We start from the raw sequence: 25,757 nt of genomic DNA on the forward strand, positions 1-25,757 counted from the left end.
AAGATGTCACGTTATCTCACGGAGAACCCTTTATAGTGTGTGGTCTCTATGTTGTCTGCAGAAACACACACGTAGAGAATACTGTATTTATCTGCGTGTAGCTGATCCACTTGTCCTGAGAGGGACATTTAACCCTTGGATTTACATATGCAAAAAAAAATCTTTTTAAGCTCTGTTTGCAAACAATAGGCATAAAAATAAAAAAAAAAAACATTTCAAACTGTCATTTTTTTTATTTATTTTTTGGTAAAATTGGCAGATGTATCATCCAGGGACACACCCCTTGAAAATCCTGGAGTATTAATAATATTATCACCTTCGATAAATCAGTCACCATCCAGCCTTTTTTTTTTTTTTTTACTACATGGAAAACACAATTTTCAAAGTTACGTTTGCAAATACTGCAAAACAATTAACAAATATGTATTACAATTTATTTTTGCTATTTATACTTAAAGGGGTATGAGACCCCAGATTTTTCTTTAATGATTCAGATATAGCAGCAATTTTAAGCAACGTTCTAATTTACTCCTATGATCAATTTTTCTTCAATATCTGGGTATTTTTATTTGAAAAAGCAGGAATGTAAGCTTAGGAGCCTGACCATTTTTGGTTCAGAACCCTGGGTAGCGCTTGCTGATTGGTGGCTCGATTGGTAATAGGAATAAATTAGAAAGTTTCTTAAAATTGTATGCTCTATCTGAATAATGAAAGAAAAAAATTTGGGTTTCATGTCCCTTTAAAGCAGTTGTGTCAAAGTACAGGCCCTGGGGCCATATGCGTCCCTCAAAATAGTTTAATCTGGCCCTCCTTTGTTTATTATATTTATTATTATTATTTATTATGTAAACCATTTATTTGGGCTGTCAATGTTAAAGGTTCTAGTTGATGTCCTATATAGTCACTCACTAGATAAATATACAGAAAAGTGTTCAGTGTAAACTCCCATCATACACTACTTGTATAAACTTTACTTTTTACATTGTTATACAGAATAATCACTTGACTTGGCACTCACTAGATAAATATACAGACAAGTGTTCAGTGTAGACTCCCACCATACACTACTTGTATAAACGTTACTTGTTACATTGTTATACAGAATAATCACTTGACTTGGCACTCACACTATAAATATACAGACAAGTGTTCAGTGTAGACTCCCATCATACACTACTTGTATAAACGTTACTTGTTACATTGTTATACAGAATAATCACTTGACTTGGCACTCACTAGATAAATATACAGACAAGTGTTCAGTGTAGACTCCCACCATACACTACTTGTATAAACGTTACTTGTTACATTGTTATACAGAATAATCACTTGACTTGGCACTCACACGATAAATATACAGACAAGTGTTCAGTGTAGACTCCCACCATACACTACTTGTATAAACGTTACTTGTTACATTGTTATACAGACTAATCACTTGACTTGGCACTCACTAGATAAATATAAAGACAAGTGTGCAGTGTAGACTCCCACCATACACTACTTGTATAAACGTTACTTGTTACATTGTTATACAGACTAATCACTTGACTTGGCACTCACTAGATAAATATACAGACAAGTGTTCAGTGTAAACTCCCACCATACACTACTTGTATAAACTTTACTTTTTACATTGTTATACAGACTAATCACTTGACTTGGCACTCACTAGATAAATATACAGACAAGTGTGCAGTGTAGACTCCCACCATACACTACTTGTATAAACGTCACTTTTTACATTGTTATACAGAATAATCACTTGACTTGGCACTCACTAGATAAATATACAGACAAGTGTTCAGTGTAGACTCCCACCATACACTACTTGTATAAACGTTACTTGTTACATTGTTATACAGAATAATCACTTGACTTGGCACTCACTAGATAAATATAAAGACAAGAGTTCAGTGTAGACTCCCATCATACACTACTTGTATAAACGTCACTTTTTACATTGTTATACAGAATAATCACTTGACTTGGCACTCACTAGATAAATATACAGACAAGTGTGCAGTGTAAACTCCCATCATACACTACTTGGATAAACGTTACTTTTTACATTGTTATACAGAATAATCACTTGACTTGGCACTCACACTATAAATATACAGACAAGTGTGCAGTGTAGACTCCCATCATACACTGCTTGGATAAACGTCACTTTTTACATTGTTATACAGAATAATCACTTGACTTGGCACTCACTAGATAAATATACAGACAAGTGTTCAGTGTAAACTCCCATCATACACTACTTGTATAAACGTCACTTTTTACATTGTTATACAGAATAATCACTTGACTTGGCACTCACTAGATAAATATACAGACAAGTGTGCAGTGTAAACTCCCATCATACACTACTTGGATAAACGTTACTTTTTACATTGTTATACAGAATAATCACTTGACTTGGCACTCACACTATAAATATACAGACAAGTGTGCAGTGTAGACTCCCATCATACACTACTTGTATAAACGTCACTTTTTACATTGTTATACAGAATAATCACTTAACTTGGCACTCACACTATAAATATACAGACAAGTGTTCAGTGTAAACTCCCACCATACACTACTTGTATAAACGTTACTTGTTACATTGTTATACAGAATAATCACTTTACTTGGCACTCACACTATAAATATACAGACAAGTGTGCAGTGTAAACTCCCATCATACACTACTTGGATAAACGTTACTTTTTACATTGTTATACAGAATAATCACTTGACTTGGCACTCACACTATAAATTTACAGACAAGTGTGCAGTGTAGTCTCCCATCATACACTACTTGTATAAACGTCACTTTTTACATTGTTATACAGAATAATCACTTAACTTGGCACTCACACTATAAATATACAGACAAGTGTTCAGTGTAAACTCCCATCATACACTACTTGGATAAACGTTACTTTTTACATTGTTGTACAGAATAATCACTTGACTTGGCACTCACACTATAAATATACAGACAAGTGTTCAGTGTAGACTCCCACCATACACTACTTGTATAAACATCACTTTTTACATTGTTATACAGAATAATCACTTGACTTGGCACTCACTAGATAAATATACAGACAAGTGTTCAGTGTAGACTCCCATCATACACTACTTGTATAAACGTTACTTGTTACATTGTTATACAGAATAATCACTTGACTTGGCACTCACACTATAAATATACAGACAAGTGTTCAGTGTAAACTCCCACCATACACTACTTGTATAAACGTTACTTGTTACATTGTTATACAGAATAATCACTTGACTTGGCACTCACTAGATAAATATACAGACAAGTGTTCAGTGTAAACTCCCATCATACACTACTTGTATAAACGTCACTTTTTACATTGTTATACAGAATAATCACTTGACTTGGCACTGACTAGATAAATATACAGACAAGTGTTCAGTGTAGACTCCCACCATACACTACTTGTATAAACGTTACTTGTTACATTGTTATACAGAATAATCACTTGACTTGGCACTCACTAGATAAATATACAGACAAGTGTTCAGTGTAGACTCCCATCATACACTACTTGTATAAACGTCACTTTTTACATTGTTATACAGAATAATCACTTGACTTGGCACTCACTAGATAAATATACAGACAAGTGTTCAGTGTAGACTCCCACCATACACTACTTGTATAAACGTTACTTGTTACATTGTTATACAGAATAATCACTTGACTTGGCACTCACACTATAAATATACAGACAAGTGTTCAGTGTAGACTCCCATCATACACTACTTGTATAAACGTCACTTTTTACATTGTTATACAGAATAATCACTTGACTTGGCACTCACTAGATAAATATACCGACAAGTGTTCAGTGTAGACTCCACCATACACTACTTGTATAAACGTTACTTGTTACATTGTTATACAGAATAATCACTTGACTTGGCACTCACTAGATAAATATACAGACAAGTGTTCAGTGTAGACTCCCATCATACACTACTTGTATAAACGTTACTTGTTACATTGTTATACAGAATAATCACTTGACTTGGCACTCACTAGATAAATATACAGACAAGTGTTCAGTGTAGACTCCCACCATACACTACTTGTATAAACGTCACTTTTTACATTGTTATACAGAATAATCACTTGACTTGGCACTCACTAGATAAATATACAGACAAGTGTGCAGTGTAAACTCCCATCATACACTACTTGGATAAACGTCACTTTTTACATTGTTATACAGAATAATCACTTGACTTGGCACTCACACTATAAATATACAGACAAGTGTGCAGTGTAGACTCCCATCATACACTGCTTGGATAAACGTCACTTTTTACATTGTTATACAGAATAATCACTTGACGTGGCACTCACTAGATAAATATACAGACAAGTGTTCAGTGTAAACTCCCATCATACACTACTTGTATAAACGTCACTTTTTACATTGTTATACAGAATAATCACTTGACTTGGCACTCACACTATAAATATACAGACAAGTGTGCAGTGTAGACTCCCACCATACACTACTTGTATAAACGTTACTTGTTACATTGTTATACAGAATAATCACTTGACTTGGCACTCACACTATAAATATACAGACAAGTGTTCAGTGTAAACTCCCACCATACACTACTTGTATAAACGTTACTTGTTACATTGTTATACAGAATAATCACTTGACTTGGCACTCACACTATAAATATACAGACAAGTGTGCAGTGTAAACTCCCATCATACACTACTTGGATAAACGTTACTTTTTACATTGTTATACAGAATAATCACTTGACTTGGCACTCACACTATAAATATACAGACAAGTGTGCAGTGTAGACTCCCATCATACACTACTTGTATAAACGTTACTTGTTACATTGTTATACAGAATAATCACTTGACTTGGCACTCACACTATAAATATACAGACAAGTGTTCAGTGTAGACTCCCATCATACACTACTTGGATAAACGTTACTTGTTACATTGTTATACAGAATAATCACTTGACTTGGCACTCACTAGATAAATATACAGACAAGTGTTCAGTGTAGACTCCCACCATACACTACTTGTATAAACGTTACTTGTTACATTGTTATACAGAATAATCACTTGACTTGGCACTCACACGATAAATATACAGACAAGTGTTCAGTGTAGACTCCCACCATACACTACTTGTATAAACGTTACTTGTTACATTGTTATACAGACTAATCACTTGACTTGGCACTCACTAGATAAATATAAAGACAAGTGTGCAGTGTAGACTCCCACCATACACTACTTGTATAAACGTTACTTGTTACATTGTTATACAGAATAATCACTTGACTTGGCACTCACACGATAAATATACAGACAAGTGTTCAGTGTAGACTCCCACCATACACTACTTGTATAAACGTTACTTGTTACATTGTTATACAGACTAATCACTTGACTTGGCACTCACTAGATAAATATACAGACAAGTGTTCAGTGTAGACTCCCATCATACACTACTTGTATAAACGTTACTTGTTACATTTTTATACAGAATAATCACTTGACTTGGCACTCACTAGATAAATATACAGACAAGTGTTCAGTGTAGACTCCCACCATACACTACTTGTATAAACGTCACTTTTTACATTGTTATACAGAATAATCACTTGACTTGGCACTCACTAGATAAATATACAGACAAGTGTGCAGTGTAAACTCCCATCATACACTACTTGGATAAACGTTACTTTTTACATTGTTATACAGAATAATCACTTGACTTGGCACTCACACTATAAATATACAGACAAGTGTGCAGTGTAGACTCCCATCATACACTACTTGTATAAACGTTACTTGTTACATTGTTATACAGAATAATCACTTGACTTGGCACTCACACTATAAATATACAGACAAGTGTTCAGTGTAAACTCCCACCATACACTACTTGTATAAACGTTACTTGTTACATTGTTATACAGAATAATCACTTGACTTGGCACTCACACTATAAATATACAGACAAGTGTGCAGTGTAAACTCCCATCATACACTACTTGGATAAACGTTACTTTTTACATTGTTATACAGAATAATCACTTGACTTGGCACTCACACTATAAATATACAGACAAGTGTGCAGTGTAGACTCCCATCATACACTACTTGTATAAACGTCACTTTTTACATTGTTATACAGAATAATCACTTAACTTGGCACTCACACTATAAATATACAGACAAGTGTTCAGTGTAAACTCCCATCATACACTACTTGGATAAACGTTACTTTTTACATTGTTGTACAGAATAATCACTTGACTTGGCACTCACACTATAAATATACAGACAAGTGTTCAGTGTAGACTCCCACCATACACTACTTGTATAAACGTCACTTTTTACATTGTTATACAGAATAATCACTTGACTTGGCACTCACTAGATAAATATACAGACAAGTGTTCAGTGTAGACTCCCATCATACACTACTTGTATAAACGTTACTTGTTACATTGTTATACAGAATAATCACTTGACTTGGCACTCACACTATAAATATACAGACAAGTGTTCAGTGTAAACTCCCACCATATACTTGTTACATTGTTATACAGAATAATCACTTGACTTGGCACTCACACTATAAATATACAGACAAGTGTGCAGTGTAAACTCCCATCATACACTACTTGGATAAACGTTACTTTTTACATTGTTATACAGAATAATCACTTGACTTGGCACTCACACTATAAATATACAGACAAGTGTTCAGTGTAAACTCCCACCATACACTACTTGTATAAACGTTACTTGTTACATTGTTATACAGAATAATCACTTTACTTGGCACTCACACTATAAATATACAGACAAGTGTGCAGTGTAAACTCCCATCATACACTACTTGGATAAACGTTACTTTTTACATTGTTATACAGAATAATCACTTGACTTGGCACTCACACTATAAATATACAGACAAGTGTGCAGTGTAGACTCCCATCATACACTACTTGTATAAACGTCACTTTTTACATTGTTATACAGAATAATCACTTAACTTGGCACTCACACTATAAATATACAGACAAGTGTTCAGTGTAAACTCCCATCATACACTACTTGGATAAACGTTACTTTTTACATTGTTGTACAGAATAATCACTTGACTTGGCACTCACACTATAAATATACAGACAAGTGTTCAGTGTAGACTCCCACCATACACTACTTGTATAAACATCACTTTTTACATTGTTATACAGAATAATCACTTGACTTGGCACTCACTAGATAAATATACAGACAAGTGTTCAGTGTAGACTCCCATCATACACTACTTGTATAAACGTTACTTGTTACATTGTTATACAGAATAATCACTTGACTTGGCACTCACACTATAAATATACAGACAAGTGTTCAGTGTAAACTCCCACCATACACTACTTGTATAAACGTTACTTGTTACATTGTTATACAGAATAATCACTTGACTTGGCACTCACACTATAAATATACAGACAAGTGTTCAGTGTAGACTCCCATCATACACTACTTGTATAAACGTCACTTTTTACATTGTTATACAGAATAATCACTTGACTTGGCACTCACTAGATAAATATACCGACAAGTGTTCAGTGTAGACTCCACCATACACTACTTGTATAAACGTTACTTGTTACATTGTTATACAGAATAATCACTTGACTTGGCACTCACTAGATAAATATACAGACAAGTGTTCAGTGTAGACTCCCATCATACACTACTTGTATAAACGTTACTTGTTACATTTTTATACAGAATAATCACTTGACTTGGCACTCACTAGATAAATATACAGACAAGTGTTCAGTGTAGACTCCCACCATACACTACTTGTATAAACGTCACTTTTTACATTGTTATACAGAATAATCACTTGACTTGGCACTCACTAGATAAATATACAGACAAGTGTGCAGTGTAAACTCCCATCATACACTACTTGGATAAACGTTACTTTTTACATTGTTATACAGAATAATCACTTGACTTGGCACTCACACTATAAATATACAGACAAGTGTGCAGTGTAGACTCCCATCATACACTGCTTGGATAAACGTCACTTTTTACATTGTTATACAGAATAATCACTTGACGTGGCACTCACTAGATAAATATACAGACAAGTGTTCAGTGTAAACTCCCATCATACACTACTTGTATAAACGTCACTTTTTACATTGTTATACAGAATAATCACTTGACTTGGCACTCACACTATAAATATACAGACAAGTGTGCAGTGTAGACTCCCACCATACACTACTTGTATAAACGTTACTTGTTACATTGTTATACAGAATAATCACTTGACTTGGCACTCACACTATAAATATACAGACAAGTGTTCAGTGTAAACTCCCACCATACACTACTTGTATAAACGTTACTTTTTACATTGTTATACAGAATAATCACTTGACTTGGCACTCACACTATAAATATACAGACAAGTGTGCAGTGTAAACTCCCATCATACACTACTTGGATAAACGTTACTTTTTACATTGTTATACAGAATAATCACTTGACTTGGCACTCACACTATAAATATACAGACAAGTGTGCAGTGTAGACTCCCATCATACACTACTTGTATAAACGTTACTTGTTACATTGTTATACAGAATAATCACTTGACTTGGCACTCACACTATAAATATACAGACAAGTGTTCAGTGTAGACTCCCATCATACACTACTTGGATAAACGTTACTTGTTACATTGTTATACAGAATAATCACTTGACTTGGCACTCACTAGATAAATATACAGACAAGTGTTCAGTGTAGACTCCCACCATACACTACTTGTATAAACGTTACTTGTTACATTGTTATACAGAATAATCACTTGACTTGGCACTCACACGATAAATATACAGACAAGTGTTCAGTGTAGACTCCCACCATACACTACTTGTATAAACGTTACTTGTTACATTGTTATACAGACTAATCACTTGACTTGGCACTCACTAGATAAATATAAAGACAAGTGTGCAGTGTAGACTCCCACCATACACTACTTGTATAAACGTTACTTGTTACATTGTTATACAGAATAATCACTTGACTTGGCACTCACACGATAAATATACAGACAAGTGTTCAGTGTAGACTCCCACCATACACTACTTGTATAAACGTTACTTGTTACATTGTTATACAGACTAATCACTTGACTTGGCACTCACTAGATAAATATACAGACAAGTGTTCAGTGTAGACTCCCATCATACACTACTTGTATAAACGTTACTTGTTACATTTTTATACAGAATAATCACTTGACTTGGCACTCACTAGATAAATATACAGACAAGTGTTCAGTGTAGACTCCCACCATACACTACTTGTATAAACGTCACTTTTTACATTGTTATACAGAATAATCACTTGACTTGGCACTCACTAGATAAATATACAGACAAGTGTGCAGTGTAAACTCCCATCATACACTACTTGGATAAACGTTACTTTTTACATTGTTATACAGAATAATCACTTGACTTGGCACTCACACTATAAATATACAGACAAGTGTGCAGTGTAGACTCCCATCATACACTGCTTGGATAAACGTCACTTTTTACATTGTTATACAGAATAATCACTTGACGTGGCACTCACTAGATAAATATACAGACAAGTGTTCAGTGTAAACTCCCATCATACACTACTTGTATAAACGTCACTTTTTACATTGTTATACAGAATAATCACTTGACTTGGCACTCACACTATAAATATACAGACAAGTGTGCAGTGTAGACTCCCACCATACACTACTTGTATAAACGTTACTTGTTACATTGTTATACAGAATAATCACTTGACTTGGCACTCACACTATAAATATACAGACAAGTGTTCAGTGTAAACTCCCACCATACACTACTTGTATAAACGTTACTTGTTACATTGTTATACAGAATAATCACTTGACTTGGCACTCACACTATAAATATACAGACAAGTGTGCAGTGTAAACTCCCATCATACACTACTTGGATAAACGTTACTTTTTACATTGTTATACAGAATAATCACTTGACTTGGCACTCACACTATAAATATACAGACAAGTGTGCAGTGTAGACTCCCATCATACACTACTTGTATAAACGTCACTTTTTACATTGTTATACAGAATAATCACTTAACTTGGCACTCACACTATAAATATACAGACAAGTGTTCAGTGTAAACTCCCATCATACACTACTTGTATAAACGTTACTTTTTACATTGTTGTACAGAATAATCACTTGACTTGGCACTCACACTATAAATATACAGACAAGTGTTCAGTGTAGACTCCCACCATACACTACTTGTATAAACGTCACTTTTTACATTGTTATACAGAATAATCACTTGACTTGGCACTCACTAGATAAATATACAGACAAGTGTTCAGTGTAGACTCCCATCATACACTACTTGTATAAACGTTACTTGTTACATTGTTATACAGAATAATCACTTGACTTGGCACTCACACTATAAATATACAGACAAGTGTTCAGTGTAAACTCCCACCATATACTTGTTACATTGTTATACAGAATAATCACTTGACTTGGCACTCACACTATAAATATACAGACAAGTGTGCAGTGTAAACTCCCATCATACACTACTTGGATAAACGTTACTTTTTACATTGTTATACAGAATAATCACTTGACTTGGCACTCACACTATAAATATACAGACAAGTGTTCAGTGTAAACTCCCACCATACACTACTTGTATAAACGTTACTTGTTACATTGTTATACAGAATAATCACTTTACTTGGCACTCACACTATAAATATACAGACAAGTGTGCAGTGTAAACTCCCATCATACACTACTTGGATAAACGTTACTTTTTACATTGTTATACAGAATAATCACTTGACTTGGCACTCACACTATAAATATACAGACAAGTGTGCAGTGTAGACTCCCATCATACACTACTTGTATAAACGTCACTTTTTACATTGTTATACAGAATAATCACTTAACTTGGCACTCACACTATAAATATACAGACAAGTGTTCAGTGTAAACTCCCATCATACACTACTTGGATAAACGTTACTTTTTACATTGTTGTACAGAATAATCACTTGACTTGGCACTCACACTATAAATATACAGACAAGTGTTCAGTGTAGACTCCCACCATACACTACTTGTATAAACATCACTTTTTACATTGTTATACAGAATAATCACTTGACTTGGCACTCACTAGATAAATATACAGACAAGTGTTCAGTGTAGACTCCCATCATACACTACTTGTATAAACGTTACTTGTTACATTGTTATACAGAATAATCACTTGACTTGGCACTCACACTATAAATATACAGACAAGTGTTCAGTGTAAACTCCCACCATACACTACTTGTATAAACGTTACTTGTTACATTGTTATACAGAATAATCACTTGACTTGGCACTCACTAGATAAATATACAGACAAGTGTTCAGTGTAAACTCCCATCATACACTACTTGTATAAACGTCACTTTTTACATTGTTATACAGAATAATCACTTGACTTGGCACTGACTAGATAAATATACAGACAAGTGTTCAGTGTAGACTCCCACCATACACTACTTGTATAAACGTTACTTGTTACATTGTTATACAGAATAATCACTTGACTTGGCACTCACTAGATAAATATACAGACAAGTGTTCAGTGTAGACTCCCATCATACACTACTTGTATAAACGTCACTTTTTACATTGTTATACAGAATAATCACTTGACTTGGCACTCACTAGATAAATATACAGACAAGTGTTCAGTGTAGACTCCCACCATACACTACTTGTATAAACGTTACTTGTTACATTGTTATACAGAATAATCACTTGACTTGGCACTCACACTATAAATATACAGACAAGTGTTCAGTGTAGACTCCCATCATACACTACTTGTATAAACGTCACTTTTTACATTGTTATACAGAATAATCACTTGACTTGGCACTCACTAGATAAATATACCGACAAGTGTTCAGTGTAGACTCCACCATACACTACTTGTATAAACGTTACTTGTTACATTGTTATACAGAATAATCACTTGACTTGGCACTCACTAGATAAATATACAGACAAGTGTTCAGTGTAGACTCCCATCATACACTACTTGTATAAACGTTACTTGTTACATTTTTATACAGAATAATCACTTGACTTGGCACTCACTAGATAAATATACAGACAAGTGTTCAGTGTAGACTCCCACCATACACTACTTGTATAAACGTCACTTTTTACATTGTTATACAGAATAATCACTTGACTTGGCACTCACTAGATAAATATACAGACAAGTGTGCAGTGTAAACTCCCATCATACACTACTTGGATAAACGTTACTTTTTACATTGTTATACAGAATAATCACTTGACTTGGCACTCACACTATAAATATACAGACAAGTGTGCAGTGTAGACTCCCATCATACACTGCTTGGATAAACGTCACTTTTTACATTGTTATACAGAATAATCACTTGACGTGGCACTCACTAGATAAATATACAGACAAGTGTTCAGTGTAAACTCCCATCATACACTACTTGTATAAACGTCACTTTTTACATTGTTATACAGAATAATCACTTGACTTGGCACTCACACTATAAATATACAGACAAGTGTGCAGTGTAGACTCCCACCATACACTACTTGTATAAACGTTACTTGTTACATTGTTATACAGAATAATCACTTGACTTGGCACTCACACTATAAATATACAGACAAGTGTTCAGTGTAAACTCCCACCATACACTACTTGTATAAACGTTACTTGTTACATTGTTATACAGAATAATCACTTGACTTGGCACTCACACTATAAATATACAGACAAGTGTGCAGTGTAAACTCCCATCATACACTACTTGGATAAACGTTACTTTTTACATTGTTATACAGAATAATCACTTGACTTGGCACTCACACTATAAATATACAGACAAGTGTGCAGTGTAGACTCCCATCATACACTACTTGTATAAACGTCACTTTTTACATTGTTATACAGAATAATCACTTAACTTGGCACTCACACTATAAATATACAGACAAGTGTTCAGTGTAAACTCCCATCATACACTACTTGGATAAACGTTACTTTTTACATTGTTGTACAGAATAATCACTTGACTTGGCACTCACACTATAAATATACAGACAAGTGTTCAGTGTAGACTCCCACCATACACTACTTGTATAAACGTCACTTTTTACATTGTTATACAGAATAATCACTTGACTTGGCACTCACTAGATAAATATACAGACAAGTGTTCAGTGTAGACTCCCATCATACACTACTTGTATAAACGTTACTTGTTACATTGTTATACAGAATAATCACTTGACTTGGCACTCACACTATAAATATACAGACAAGTGTTCAGTGTAAACTCCCACCATATACTTGTTACATTGTTATACAGAATAATCACTTGACTTGGCACTCACACTATAAATATACAGACAAGTGTTCAGTGTAGACTTCCACCATACACTACTTGTATAAACATTACTTGTTACATTGTTATACAGAATAATCACTTGACTTGGCACTCACTAGATAAATATAAAGACAAGTGTTCAGTGTAGACTCCCACCATACACTACTTGTATAAACGTCACTTTTTACATTGTTATACAGAATAATCACTTGACTTGGCACTCACTAGATAAATATACAGACAAGTGTTCAGTGTAGACTCCCACCATACACTACTTGTATAAACGTTACTTGTTACATTGTTATACAGAATAATCACTTGACTTGGCACTCACTAGATAAATATACAGACAAGTGTTCAGTGTAGACTCCCACCATACACTACTTGTATAAACGTTACTTGTTACATTGTTATACAGAATAATCACTTGACTTGGCACTCACTAGATAAATATACAGACAAGTGTTCAGTGTAGACTCCCACTATACACTACTTGTATAAACGTTACTTGTTACATTGTTATACAGAATAATCACTTGACTTGGCACTCACTAGATAAATATACAGACAAGTGTTCAGTGTAGACTCCCACCATACACTACTTGTATAAACGTCACTTTTTACATTGTTATACAGAATAATCACTTGACTTGGCACTCACACTATAAATATACAGACAAGTGTGCAGTGTAGACTCCCACCATACACTACTTGTATAAACGTTACTTGTTACATTGTTATACAGAATAATCACTTGACTTGGCACTCACTAGATAAATATACAGACAAGTGTTCAGTGTAGACTCCCATCATACACTACTTGTATAAACGTTACTTGTTACATTGTTATACAGAATAATCACTTGACTTGGCACTCACACTATAAATATACAGACAAGTGTTCAGTGTAGACTCCCACCATACACTACTTGTATAAACGTTACTTGTTACATTGTTATACAGAATAATCACTTGACTTGGCACTCACACTATAAATATACAGACAAGTGTTCAGTGTAGACTCCCACCATACACTACTTGTATAAACGTCACTTTTTACATTGTTATACAGAATAATCACTTGACTTGGCACTCACTAGATAAATATACCGACAAGTGTTCAGTGTAGACTCCACCATACACTACTACTTGGGTAAATGTCACTTCCAGTTCTGGAGAACTTACTCAGTTCAAGCGGCCCCCATGGGTGAAGAACACTTGGCCGGTGGCCCCCAGATACCCATGCTTTAAAGGGTCTAAATGACACATCCATAGATCAGAGAGAGCATGCAATTTAGAATTTATTTCTAATTTCAAATTTACTTTACTCTCTTAGTTTCATTTATTGAAAACCATACCTAGGCAGGCTAGGGAGCAGAATGGTACTTCTGGGAGCTAGCTGGTAATTGGTGGCTGCACATATATGCCTTTTGTCATTGTCTCACCCAATGTGTTCAGCTATTTCAACAAAAGATACCAAGAGAATAAAGCAAACTGATAATAGAAGTAATTTGGAAACTTGTTATAAATAGCATGTTCCACCTGAATAATAAAAATCAATATGTAATGCTCATTGGTTTCATTTATCTTAGTTTTTACTTCTATTCTTATCTATTTAAAGGGATATAAAACAGTCTGTTTCATTGTTGGGATAAAAAAGAAATAAGTATTGCTGTATGTATTAGTCATTGTATATGAAAGAGCAACAGGTAAACATGTAACAAATATCATCTTTTATTAAAAGCTAATGACAAATGAACATAGTGTTGTTGAATACAAATGAGTCTAATGACTGCTTATTGGCTGATAGAGACAACTCCCACAGAAAACCATCTGTTTTTTATGTAAAACACTGTAATACATTAGAGACATTCTACTTCAGATTGAGTTCCCTGTCCCTTTAAATTTGAATTTCCTGAAAATGTTACCTGCCTTTTCCCAACTCTGTGAACACAAAAATCAGTTGATTTTACCACCTTAAAGGGATAGTAAAGTCCAAATTAAACTCTCATGATTCAGGTAGGCCATGTCATTTTAAACAACTTTACAATTTACTTTTATCATCAAATTTGCTTTATTCTCTTGGTATTCTTTGTTGAAAGCTAAACCTATTTAGGCTCATATGCCAATTTCTAAGCCCTTGAAGGTCGCCTCTTATCTGAATGCATTTGACAGTTTTTCACAGCTAGAGGGTGTTGGTTCTTGTGTTTCATATAAATAACATTGTGCTCACGCACGTGGCATTATTTAATAGTCTGTCAAAAGAACTGCGATAAAGCGCAGTTTGTAGAGGCTTAGATACAAGGCAATCACAGAGATACAAAGTATTTTTCTATAACAGTGTTGATTATGCAAAACCAGGGAATGGGTAATAAAGGGATTATCTATCTTTTTAAACAATAACATTTTTGGTGTTTACTGTCCCTTTAACCAGTCTGTTTGTGTTTAAAAATAAAACTGAAAAATCTCTGTTACCTGGGTACAGCGATTTTAATGAGCACTTAATAAATAGTTTTGTTTTTTTGAGTATATTAAATGCTCCTTATGTAATTTACTGTCACATCTTTGTGTTGTGGGTGTGCGCAGCACTTCTGTAGGACCTTAGGGGGAAGCATATGGCTGTAGATCTCTCTGGGCACCCTTTTGCCACCTATTAGAGTGGGTAAATTCAGGGGCAGCTTCCTTAGGTGTTAACTATGGATGAGAACAAGGACCTGTGGTCTTTTTACACTGAAAGCAATCGTGCGATCCATCAGCAATAAGTAGGAGGGTATTTATGACATATGGCAGAGTCAAGGCCAGTGTGTCTGCCTGCAGGTTACAAAAAGGCTCAGTTACTAAGCATTAATGATATACTTGCCCTAAATGCTGAATATTTCTTAACATAAACTATTTAATAGCGCGGCCTAAATGGGGAGTAATTCGCGGGAGCCGCAGAACAGTCACATGGCTCATCCGTTCCTTACACTGACAACTTTTGCTGAATTCTCCTCGAAAGAACCATTTTTGCTATATATTGTTTTGTAAAACGCAACAAGAACGTATGGTGATGTTTGCATAAATAGCCCCGTCACTGCTGTGCGCCTTTATTGTAGCTTAGCGTGTAGTCTGTCTGGTGCATCCTTTTGGTATCATACAGGGAACACAGTCGCAAATGATTGTATCTTTAAGCTTTAGATACAAAGAAGGGAGGGAGAGCAAGGATAGATTGACATCTGCGGCTACATAATAATGGCCAGCCGACACTGTTCCCCTCTAGCCACAAAGACAGCGTCGCCTTCCTGGAGGAACAAGGATGGAGAATAAAGGCGAGGGATGAAAGAAAGTTACAAAACCACGGAGACGCAGACACGTGGCTGTTGGACCAGTTGTCTGCGTGCTGCCATAATCTATTTTGATCTTCCCCGTCTTAATTATCTGCTAAAGACAAACGGCAGTAGAACTTTGTCATCCTCATCTCTTTTCTGAACAGAATAAAACAAGCAGCTTCTACAGAAAGCATTTTTTTTTTTGGGAAGTGGAGCAGAGGCGCTTTTATTAAAATATGTCTCTCATTATTCCAGCCCTCTCCACTGTGACTGATCTCAGCGTAATCTGAAATGTAAATAAGGAGATTGATGCAGAAGTCATGCAGTAATGAGGAAGCCTGCATGCGTAAGGGCCTTTATCCCCTTACCGGTCATTTTGCCTTTGACCAGACCTGGTTGCAGTGACATGTAATGCTTTTAACCCCTGCTCTGCTGCAGACAGACGGACGTCACACTGTAAACCAACACATATTGCAGGATTGCTCCTAAAGTAAAATGTACACTGTCCCTTAAAGAGGTATAACTGGTAGAGAGTAGGCAGCCCGTTGTCATTTAGTGAGCCTTGGGATAAGGTTGACCTGTAGGACCCCCTCTGTTATTGCATCAGGGGATTCTGTTTATGAAGTACAGAGCCTAGAAACAGAGGAAGATTGAGATAAGAAGTTAATAAACAGAAATTAGCTTGTGGCAGTCAGACCCCCCCCATGCATGAGTTTCCTCCATTTTAATTAAAGGAACAGTACAATTAAACTTTCATTGTTCAGACAGAGCATGTGATTTTAAACAACTTTCCAATTTACCTCTATTATCAAGTTTGGTTTGTTCTTTTTTTATCATTTGTTGAATAGTAATTATAGGTAGACTGATAGGAGCTCAGAATAGTGCACGTGTCTTTAGCAATCTGACAGCAGTGTTTGCAGCATTGTTTGTAACATTTTTATACATTGTTACAAAAACTGCTGCCAGATTGCTTAAGACACGTGCAAGCTCCTGAGCTCACCTATGATTACTCTTTAAGAAAGGATACCAAGAGAACTAAACAACATTAATAATAGAAGTAAAATAGAAAGTCTTTAAAAACGTCAAGATCTATCATTCATTTTGACTTTACCGTCTCTTTAAATATTCTGTAAAGCTTTTTTGTGAATGAGTGAGATTGCGAATATGACAGGGTTCAGGATTAGAGGAAATTTCTCCTCCAGTGTATGTAGCAAGAATAAAAGGCACGTGATTGGGTGTGCAGTGTGTTGCAGGTGATTAGCAGCGATATGATTGGGTGTGCAGTGTGTTGCAGGTGATTAGCAGCGATATGATTGGGTGTGCAGTGTGTTGCAGGTGATTAGCAGCGATATGATTGGGTGTGCAGTGTGTTGCAGGTGATTAGCAGCGATATGATTGGCTGTGCAGTGTGTTTCACGTGATTAGCAGCGATATGATTGGGTGTGCAGTATGTTGCAGGTGATTAGCAGCGATATGATTGGGTGTGCAGTGTGTTGCAGGTGATTATCAGCGATATGATTGGGTGTGCAGTGTGTTGCAGGTGATTAGCAGCGATATGATTGGGTGTGCAGTGTGTTGCAGGTGATTAGCAGCGATATGATTGGGTGTGCAGTGTGTTGCAGGTGATTAGCAGCGATATGATTGGGTGTGCAGTGTGTTGCAGGTGATTAGCAGCGATATGATTGGGTGTGCAGTGTGTTGCAGGTGATTAGCAGCAATATGATTGGGTGTGCAGTGTGTTGCATGTGATTAGCAGCAATATGATTGGGTGTGCAGTGTGTTGCACGTGATTAGCAGCGATATGATTGGGTGTGCAGTGTGTTGCACGTGATTAGCAGCGATATGATTGGGTGTGCAGTGTGTTGCACGTGATTTGCAGCGATATGATTGGGTGTGCAGTGTGTTGCAGCTGATTAGCAGCGATATGATTGGGTGTGCAGTGTGTTGCAGGTGATTAGCAGCGATATGATTGGGTGTGCAGTGTGTTGCACGTGATTAGCAGCGATATGATTGGGTGTGCAGTGTGTTGCAGGTGACTAGCAGCGATATGATTGGGTGTGCAGTGTGTTGCAGGTGATTAGCAGCGATATGATTGGGTGTGCAGTGTGTTGCAGGTGATTAGCAGCGATATGATTGGGTGTGCAGTGTGTTGCAGGTGATTAGCAGCGATATGATTGGGTGTGCAGTGTGTTGCAGGTGATTAGCAGCGATATGATTGGGTGTGCAGTGTGTTGCACGTGATTAGCAGCAATATGATTGGGTGTGCAGTGTGTTGCACGTGATTAGCAGCGATATGATTGGGTGTGCAGTGTGTTGCACGTGATTAGCAGCGATATGATTGGGTGTGCAGTGTGTTGCACGTGATTAGCAGCGATATGATTGGGTGTGCAGTGTGTTGCACGTGATTAGCAGCGATATGATTGGGTGTGCAGTGTGTTGCAGGTGATTAGCAGCGATATGATTGGGTGTGCAGTGTGTTGCACGTGATTAGCAGCGATATGATTGGGTGTGCAGTGTGTTGCAGATGATTAGCAGCGATATGATTGGGTGTGCAGTGTGTTGCACGTGATTAGCAGCGATATGATTGGGTGTGCAGTGTGTTGTAGGTGATTAGCAGCAATATGATTGGGTGTGCAGTGTGTTGCACGTGATTAGCAGCAATATGATTGGATGTGCAGTGTGTTGCACGTGATTAGCAGCGATATGATTGGGTGTGCAGTGTGTTGCACGTGATTAGCAGCGATATGATTGGGTGTGTAGTGTGTTGCAGGTGATTAGCAGCGATATGATTGGGTGTGCAGTGTTTTGCACGTGATTAGCAGCGATATGATTGGGTGTGCAGTGTGTTGCAGGTGATTAGCAGCGATATGATTGGGTGTGCAGTGTGTTGCAGGTGATTATCAGCGATATGATTGGGTGTGCAGTGTGTTGCAGGTGATTAGCAGCGATATGATTGGGTGTGCAGTGTGTTGCAGGTGATTAGCAGCGATATGATTGGATGTGCAGTGTGTTGCACGTGATTAGCAGCGATATGATTGGATGTGCAGTGTGTTGCACGTGATTAGCAGCGATATGATTGGGTGTGCAGTGTGTTGCACGTGATTAGCAGCGATATGATTGGGTGTGCAGTGTGTTGCAGGTGATTAGCAGCGATATGATTGGGTGTGCAGTGTGTTGCACGTGATTAGCAGCGATATGATTGGGTGTGCAGTGTGTTGCAGGTGATTAGCAGCGATATGATTGGGTGTGCAGTGTGTTGCAGGTGATTAGCAGTGATATGATTGGGTGTGCAGTGTGTTGCACGTGATTAGCAGCGATATGATTGGGTGTGCAGTGTGTTGCAGGTGATTAGCAGCAATATGATTGGGTCTGCAGTGTGTTGCAGGTGATTAGCAGCAATATGATTGGGTCTGCAGTGTGTTGCACGTGATTAGCAGCGATATGATTGGGTGTGCAGTGTGTTGCAGGTGATTAGCAGCGATATGATTGGGTGTGTAGTGTGTTGCAGGTGATTAGCAGCGATATGATTGGGTGTGCAGTGTGTTGCACGTGATTAGCAGCGATATGATTGGGTGTGCCGTGTGTTGCAGGTGATTAGCAGCGATATGATTGGGTGTGCAGTGTGTTGCAGGTGATTAGCAGCAATATGATTGGGTGTGCAGTGTGTTGCACGTGATTAGCAGCGATATGATTGGGTGTGCAGTGTGTTGCAGGTGATTAGCAGTGATCTGATTGGGTGTGCAGTGTGTTGCAGGTGATTAGCAGCGATCTGATTGGGTGTGCAGTGTGTTGCAGGTGATTAGCAGCAATATGATTGGGTGTGCAGTGTGTTGCACGTGATTAGCAGCGATATGATTGGGTGTGCAGTGTGTTGCAGGTGATTAGCAGTGATCTGATTGGGTGTGCAGTGTGTTGCAGGTGATTAGCAGCGATCTGATTGGGTGTGCAGTGTGTTGCAGGTGATTAGCAGCGATCTGATTGGGTGTGCAGTGTGTTGCAGGTGATTAGCAGCGATATGATTGGGTGTGCAGTGTGTTGCAGGTGATTAGCAGCGATATGATTGGGTGTGCAGTGTGTTGCAGGTGATTAGCAGCGATATGATTGGGTGTGCAGTGTGTTGCAGGTGATTAGCAGCGATATGATTGGGTGTGCAGTGTGTTGCAGGTGATTAGCAGCTATATGATTGGGTGTGCAGTGTGTTGCAGGTGATTACCAGCAATATGATTGGGTGTGCAGTGTGTTGCAGGTGATTAGCAGCGATATGATTGGGTGTGCAGTGTGTTGCAGGTGATTAGCAGCGATATGATTGGGTGTGCAGTGTGTTGCAGGTGATTAGCAGCGATATGATTGGGTGTGCAGTGTGTTGCAGGTGATTAGCAGCGATATGATTGGGTGTGCAGTGTGTTGCAGGTGATTAGCAGCGATATGATTGGGTGTGCAGTGTGTTGCAGGTGATTAGCAGCGATATGATTGGGTGTGCAGTGTGTTGCAGTTGATTAGCAGCGATATGTTTGGGTGTGCAGTGTGTTGCAGGTGATTAGCAGCGATATGATTGGGTGTGCAGTGTGTTGCAGGTGATTAGCAGCGATATGATTGGGTGTGCAGTGTGTTGCAGGTGATTATCAGCGATATGATTGGGTGTGCAGTGTGTTGCAGGTGATTAGCAGCGATATGATTGGGTGTGCAGTGTGTTGCAGGTGATTAGCAGCGATATGATTGGGTGTGCAGTGTGTTGCACGTGATTAGCAGCGATATGATTGGGTGTGCAGTGTGTTGCACGTGATTAGCAGCGATATGATTGGGTGTGCAGTGTGTTGCAGGTGATTAGCAGCGATATGATTGGGTGTGCAGTGTGTTGCAGGTGATTAGCAGCGATATGATTGGGTGTGCAGTGTGTTGCAGGTGATTAGCAGCGATATGATTGGGTGTGCAGTGTGTTGCAGGTGATTAGCAGCGATATGTTTGGGTGTGCAGTGTGTTGCAGGTGATTAGCAGCGATATGATTGGGTGTGCAGTGTGTTGCAGGTGATTAGCAGCGATATGATTGGGTGTGCAGTGTGTTGCAGGTGATTAGCAGCGATATGATTGGGTGTGCAGTGTGTTGCAGGTGATTAGCAGCGATATGATTGGGTGTGCAGTGTGTTGCAGGTGATTAGCAGCGATATGATTGGGTGTGCAGTGTGTTGCAGGTGATTAGCAGCGATATGATTGGGTGTGCAGTGTGTTGCAGGTGATTAGCAGCGATATGATTGGGTGTGCAGTGTGTTGCAGGTGATTAGCAGCGATATGATTGGGTGTGCAGTGTGTTGCAGGTGATTAGCAGCGATATGATTGGGTGTGCAGTGTGTTGCAGGTGATTAGCAGCGATATGATTGGGTGTGCAGTGTGTTGCAGGTGATTAGCAGCGATATGATTGGGTGTGCAGTGTGTTGCAGGTGATTAGCAGCGATATGATTGGGTGTGCAGTGTGTTGCAGGTGATTAGCAGCGATATGATTGGGTGTGCAGTGTGTTGCAGGTGATTAGCAGCTATATGATTGGGTGTGCAGTGTGTTGCAGGTGATTAGCAGCGATATGATTGGGTGTGCAGTGTGTTGCAGGTGATTAGCAGCGATATGATTGGGTGTGCAGTGTGTTGCAGGTGATTAGCAGCGATATGATTGGGTGTGCAGTGTGTTGCAGGTGATTAGCAGCGATATGATTGGGTGTGCAGTGTGTTGCAGGTGATTAGCAGCGATATGATTGGGTGTGCAGTGTGTTGCAGGTGATTAGCAGCGATATGATTGGGTGTGCAGTGTGTTGCAGGTGATTAGCAGCGATATGATTGGGTGTGCAGTGTGTTGCAGGTGATTAGCAGCGATATGATTGGGTGTGCAGTGTGTTGCAGGTGATTAGCAGCGATATGATTGGGTGTGCAGTGTGTTGCAGGTGATTAGCAGCGATATGATTGGGTGTGCAGTGTGTTGCAGGTGATTAGCAGCGATATGATTGGGTGTGCAGTGTGTTGCAGGTGATTAGCAGCGATATGATTGGGTGTGCAGTGTGTTGCAGGTGATTAGTAGCGATATGATTGGGTGTGCAGTGTGTTGCAGGTGATTAGTAGCGATATGATTGGGTGTGCAGTGTGTTGCAGGTGATTAGCAGCGATATGATTGGGTGTGCAGTGTGTTGCAGGTGATTAGCAGCGATATGATTGGGTGTGCAGTGTGTTGCAGGTGATTAGCAGTGATATGATTGGGTGTGCAGTGTGTTGCAGGTGATTATCAGCGATATGATTGGGTGTGCAGTGTGTTGCAGGTGATTATCAGCGATATGATTGGGTGTGCAGTGTGTTGCAGGTGATTATCAGCGATATGATTGGGTGTGCAGTGTGTTGCAGGTGATTAGCAGCGATATGATTGGGTGTGCAGTGTGTTGCAGGTGATTAGCAGCGATATGATTGGGTGTGCAGTGTGTTGCAGGTGATTAGCAGCGATATGATTGGGTGTGCAGTGTGTTGCACGTGATTAGCAGCAATATGATTGGATGTGCAGTGTGTTGCACGTGATTAGCAGCGATATGATTGGGTGTGCAGTGTGTTGCACGTGATTAGCAGCGATATGATTGGGTGTGTAGTGTGTTGCAGGTGATTAGCAGCGATATGATTGGGTGTGCAGTGTGTTGCACGTGATTAGCAGCGATATGATTGGGTGTGCAGTGTGTTGCAGGTGATTAGCAGCGATATGATTGGGTGTGCAGTGTGTTGCAGGTGATTATCAGCGATATGATTGGGTGTGCAGTGTGTTGCAGGTGATTAGCAGCGATATGATTGGGTGTGCAGTGTGTTGCAGGTGATTAGCAGCGATATGATTGGATGTGCAGTGTGTTGCACGTGATTAGCAGCGATATGATTGGATGTGCAGTGTGTTGCACGTGATTAGCAGCGATATGATTGGGTGTGCAGTGTGTTGCACGTGATTAGCAGCGATATGATTGGGTGTGCAGTGTGTTGCAGGTGATTAGCAGCGATATGATTGGGTGTGCAGTGTGTTGCACGTGATTAGCAGCGATATGATTGGGTGTGCAGTGTGTTGCAGGTGATTAGCAGCGATATGATTGGGTGTGCAGTGTGTTGCAGGTGATTAGCAGCGATATGATTGGGTGTGCAGTGTGTTGCACGTGATTAGCAGCGATATGATTGGGTGTGCAGTGTGTTGCAGGTGATTAGCAGCAATATGATTGGGTCTGCAGTGTGTTGCAGGTGATTAGCAGCAATATGATTGGGTCTGCAGTGTGTTGCACGTGATTAGCAGCGATATGATTGGGTGTGCAGTGTGTTGCAGGTGATTAGCAGCGATATGATTGGGTGTGTAGTGTGTTGCAGGTGATTAGCAGCGATATGATTGGGTGTGCAGTGTGTTGCACGTGATTAGCAGCGATATGATTGGGTGTGCCGTGTGTTGCAGGTGATTAGCAGCGATATGATTGGGTGTGCAGTGTGTTGCAGGTGATTAGCAGCAATATGATTGGGTGTGCAGTGTGTTGCACGTGATTAGCAGCGATATGATTGGGTGTGCAGTGTGTTGCAGGTGATTAGCAGTGATCTGATTGGGTGTGCAGTGTGTTGCAGGTGATTAGCAGCGATCTGATTGGGTGTGCAGTGTGTTGCAGGTGATTAGCAGCGATCTGATTGGGTGTGCAGTGTGTTGCAGGTGATTAGCAGCGATATGATTGGGTGTGCAGTGTGTTTCAGGTGATTAGCAGCGATATGATTGGGTGTGCAGTGTGTTGCAGGTGATTAGCAGCGATATGATTGGGTGTGCAGTGTGTTGCAGGTGATTATCAGCGATATGATTGGGTGTGCAGTGTGTTGCAGGTGATTAGCAGCGATATGATTGGGTGTGCAGTGTGTTGCAGGTGATTACCAGCAATATGATTGGGTGTGCAGTGTGTTGCAGGTGATTAGCAGCGATATGATTGGGTGTGCAGTGTGTTGCAGGTGATTAGCAGCGATATGATTGGGTGTGCAGTGTGTTGCAGGTGATTAGCAGCGATATGATTGGGTGTGCAGTGTGTTGCAGGTGATTAGCAGCGATATGATTGGGTGTGCAGTGTGTTGCAGGTGATTAGCAGCGATATGATTGGGTGTGCAGTGTGTTGCAGGTGATTAGCAGCGATATGATTGGGTGTGCAGTGTGTTGCAGTTGATTAGCAGCGATATGTTTGGGTGTGCAGTGTGTTGCAGGTGATTAGCAGCGATATGATTGGGTGTGCAGTGTGTTGCAGGTGATTAGCAGCGATATGATTGGGTGTGCAGTGTGTTGCAGGTGATTATCAGCGATATGATTGGGTGTGCAGTGTGTTGCAGGTGATTAGCAGCGATATGATTGGGTGTGCAGTGTGTTGCAGGTGATTAGCAGCGATATGATTGGGTGTGCAGTGTGTTGCACGTGATTAGCAGCGATATGATTGGGTGTGCAGTGTGTTGCAGGTGATTAGCAGCGATATGATTGGGTGTGCAGTGTGTTGCAGGTGATTAGCAGCGATATGATTGGGTGTGCAGTGTGTTGCAGGTGATTAGCAGCGATATGATTGGGTGTGCAGTGTGTTGCAGGTGATTAGCAGCGATATGATTGGGTGTGCAGTGTGTTGCAGGTGATTAGCAGCGATATGATTGGGTGTGCAGTGTGTTGCAGGTGATTAGCAGCGATATGATTGGGTGTGCAGTGTGTTGCAGGTGATTAGCAGCGATATGATTGGGTGTGCAGTGTGTTGCAGGTGATTAGCAGCGATATGATTGGGTGTGCAGTGTGTTGCAGGTGATTAGCAGCGATATGATTGGGTGTGCAGTGTGTTGCAGGTGATTAGCAGCG

General features: G+C 39.0%; 1 protein-coding gene across 1 annotated transcript in view; it reads left to right on the plus strand.

The window, feature by feature from the left end:
- The window catches only part of DENND1A (DENN domain containing 1A), a 1,966,771-nt gene that overhangs the window by 295,061 nt on the left and 1,645,953 nt on the right, over positions 1-25,757 (plus strand).

This window comes from Bombina bombina, chromosome 12 (genome assembly GCF_027579735.1).
Source record: "Bombina bombina isolate aBomBom1 chromosome 12, aBomBom1.pri, whole genome shotgun sequence".
Lineage (NCBI taxonomy): Eukaryota > Metazoa > Chordata > Amphibia > Anura > Bombinatoridae > Bombina > Bombina bombina.